The sequence below is a fragment of the Solanum tuberosum genome, unplaced genomic scaffold (genome assembly GCF_000226075.1).
Source record: "Solanum tuberosum cultivar DM 1-3 516 R44 unplaced genomic scaffold, SolTub_3.0 scf00015, whole genome shotgun sequence".
In the NCBI taxonomy this organism is placed as follows: Eukaryota; Viridiplantae; Streptophyta; class Magnoliopsida; order Solanales; family Solanaceae; genus Solanum; species Solanum tuberosum.
The window spans coordinates 5,949-10,101 of record NW_006238941.1 but is presented as its reverse complement, the minus strand read 5'-3'; positions in this window follow the sequence as shown (position 1 = coordinate 10,101).

The following is a 4,153-nucleotide window of genomic DNA, read 5'->3' as shown; positions in this document are numbered from 1 at the left end:
TTGGCTGGATATTATAGAAGGTTCGTAGAGGGGTTCTCATCTATTTCTTCCCCTTTAACCAAGTTGACTCAGTAAACAGTAAAGTTTCAATGGTCTGAAGATTGTGAGAAAAGTTTTCAGGATTTGAAAAAGAGGCTGACTACTGCCCCAGTATTGACCTTACTAGAAGGTATGCAAGGCTTTGTTGTATATTGTGATGCGTCTAGAGTTGGTTTGGGTTGTGCGTTAATGCATAATGGAGAAGTTATAGCTTATGCCTCCAGACAGTTGAAAGTTCACGAGAAGAACTACCCAACCCATGACTTTGAGTTGGCTGTTGTAGTATTTACTTTGAAAATATGGCGTCATTATTTGTATGGTGTTCATGTAAAAGTATTCACTGATCACAAGAGTCTTCAGTATGTGTTTAGTCAGAAAGAGCTAAATCTCAGACAGAGAAGGTGGTTAGAGTTATTCAAAGATTATGACATGAGTATTCTTTATCACCCAGATAAGGCTAATATTGTTGCTGATGCCTTGAGTAGATTATCTAAAGGTAGTACCACCCAATTTGGGAAGATAAGAAAGAGTTAGCAAATGAGGTGCATAGACTTGCACGATTAGGAGTTCACCTAATGGATTCCACAGAAGGATGAGTAGTGGTGATGAATGGGGTTGAATCATCATTAATGTCAGAAGTAAAAGAGAAGAAAGACATAGATCCTATTTTGCTTGAATTGAAGGCAAATGTTCATAAGCAAAAAGTAATGGCTTTTCAACAAGGGAGAGATAGTGTATTGAGGTATCAAGGTAGATTATAATGTATTGAGGTATCAAGGTAGATTATAATGATTGAGGTATCAAGGTAGATTGTGTGTACCAAGGGTGGATGAACTCCAAGAGAAGATCATGGAGGAAGCTCATAGCTCCAGATATTCTATCCATCCAGGTTCCACAAAGATGTATCGTGACTTGAGAGAGGTATATTGGTGGAGTAGTTTGAAGAAAGGTATTGATGAGTTCGTTGCTAAAAGCCCGAATTGTAAACAAGTTAAAGTAGAGCACCAAAGGCCAGGTGGTATGGCTCAAAATATTGAACTTCCGGAATGGAAGTGGGAGATGATCAATATGGATTTCATCACAGGTTTACCAAGGTCTCGCAGGCAGCATGATTCTATTTGGGTGATTGTTGATAAAATGACGAAATCAGCCCACTTTTTGCTAATAAAGACTACTCATTCAACAGAAGATTATACTAAGTTGTATATTCAGGAGGTAGTTAGACTTCATGGGGTTCCGGTATCGATTATTTCAGACAGAGGAGCACAATTTACTGCACAGTTCTGGAAATCTTTTCTGAAAGGCTTGGGTGCAAAGGTGAACTTAAGTACTGCTTTTCATCCTCAGACAGATGGTCAAGTAGAGCGCACTATTTAGACTTTATAATATATGTTGAGGGCCTGTGTTATTGATTTCAAGGGGAATTGGGATGATCACCTACATCTCATTGAGTTCACTTACAACAATAGTTACCACTCTAGCATCCAGATGGCTCCTTATGAAGCTCTTTATGGGAGAAGATGAAAATATCCTATTGGATGATTTGAAGTTGGTGAAGCTGGGTTGATAGGACCAGACTTGGTTAATCAAGCTGTGGAGAAAGTTAAAGTCATTCAAGAGAGGTTGAAAACAATGCAAAGTCATCAGAAATCCTACACTGATGTTAAGAGAAGGGAGTTAGAGTTTGAAGCAGATGATTGGGTATACTTGAAAGTTTCACCCATGAAGGGTGTTATGATATTTGGTAAGAAGGGTAAGATTAGTCCCCGGTATATTGACCCTTACAGAATATCCAAAAGAATTGGTAATGTAGCTTATGAGTTGGAGCTACCACATGAATTAGCAGCGGTCCATCCGGTATTTCATATTTCCATGTTGAAGAAGTGCATGGGAGATCATTCACTTATCATACCAACCGAAGATATTGGTATCAAGGATAGCTTGTCTTATGAGGAGAAACCTGTTCAGATTCTAGACAGTCAGGTTCACAAGTTGAGGACCAAAGAAGTAGCATTAGTCAAAGTTCTTTGGAGAAATCAGTTTGTTGAGTAAGCTACTTGGGAAGCTGAGGAGGATATGAAGAAGAGATATCCACGTCTCTTTGAGCCCGGAGAAATTCCAGACCAAGGTACTAAATCTCTTCTTAGTACTCTTTAATTGATATGCTTAATGTGTTAGATTTGCTTATTGGGTGTTTGAGCTAAATATTAGATGTTACACCCTTAGCCTACTAAGAGTAATCTCATTTGAGGACGAATCTTCCCAAGGGGGAGATACTGTAATACCTAGCTATTTGAAAGAACTAGATTTCGGAAGAAACTGTTTTTTTTGGAAATAATCAAATTTGGAAAGTTTGACAAAATTAAGCTTAGGATGAGTTTTGGTTCAACTTCAAACGAAAATAACTCCTAGCTCAACATGAGTTAGGTGTGCTACAGATACCGTAGGAAATATTTTTGAATTATCTTTCCAACGCTGCCGAATTTGCTCGATTTCGAGTTCGTATGAGGGAGATATGTCCATTCAAAGTTGGGTTGTCTAGATAAGGAAAGTCAAGACCGGATTTTAGAAGGGTATTATGGTCTTTCCACTACCCAATTAATTAAATTCATTTTTGGTAATTAAGTTGGGGTCTAAACTGATTGGATTCAGTTTACGCTTTACAAAATTAAGTTAGGGTTTTGAGAGAAGAGGAAAGAAGAGGAGAAGAAGCAAGGATTTGTCACGTTCTTGAAGTTAAGCTTGTGGATTTCACCAAGGGTTGATCCGTACGAGGTATGTGAGATCACATAGCGTTGGGTTAGTTCACCCACGGTTAATCATGATTCGATTAAGCGTAATTGTGTTCTTGAAAGAAAAGATTATGTGTTCTTGATGAATTTTGTTTAACTTTCATTTGAATCTTGGTTGTGAGTTTTGGAGGAGTTCTTAGGGGTGATTTGGTGAGATTTAAGGTTGTTTTTGAGTTGATTCTTGCATATTTTAGTTATGTATTCGAATCTAATCATTTGGGGAAGGAACCATTCGAATCTAGGGAGTTTAGAGTTGAAAAAAGAGCAAGAAAATTCATCAAAAATCAGGGGAGGGGGCTGGGGCGCCGCGCCACTCAGAGCACCCCAAATGAACTTCTATAGTTTGAGCTCTAAGGTGCCGCACCAGCCAGGTGCGCCCTAACCCAGCTTCTGAAGTTTTCTCTCTGGCGCTTCCGCCATTCAGAGCGCCAGGGACGCCATGTCTTCTACCCTTTCCCACTTCTTTCCGTACGAGTTCCCTTGAAATGTACCTATATTTTCTAGTTGATTTCTACACTCTAAGGTATGTCTAAACAACATGAAATCATCCATAACATGAGATCACGAGCCTTGAATCCATAATTCAATTCAAGGAAAGTTAAGAGTCAAGTTAAGAGAAGTTCATAGAGTTTTCCAAAAGTCTTTTATAAACGTTTTAACTTGTTTTAAGACTTGAGTTTTGAGTTGAATAAAGAGTAAAGAGTAAAGATTGAAGTTCATTTCTTCAAAGAGTATATCGGGATTATGTATTTCCAAAGAGTAAAATGCTTTCACATTTAAACAAGAGAGGAAACACCGATTTCCAAGAGAACCTTTGAGCTAGTTTTTGAGTAATTATCTCAAACCACAGAAAGAGTTTTTATTTTTAAGCCATATGAGCTGAGTACTTTAGGAGTAGTATTGAGCACCGATATGGGGACGAGTTCAGATATCTCAGTCTCCATAAATCATGTGGCCAACGTGGGTAGAAAGGGTCATACTTTTTAGATGATTCCTTAGTGCTTTTTAGCATAGACTAGTGGATCTACTTAGTAGAGGCGTTCTATATCCCGACAAGTTATAGGACAGTTCTGGCAGCATGGGCGAGACGATGTATTATCACATTAGCTCATACTAATGGTTGTCGGTTAGAGAAACTCCCATGGAATTATATTATTTTAAGTATATATAAATTGAGTTGTTATTGTATTTTTTTAACACATTGAGGTTCTACCTACTGTTTTAAATGCCTTATATAAACTTCATCTTTACTGTTGTTTATTTCTACATTGAGTTGAGTAAAGTTGAGGTAAGCATTTCTTTCGGTATTAATTCAAGCTTAT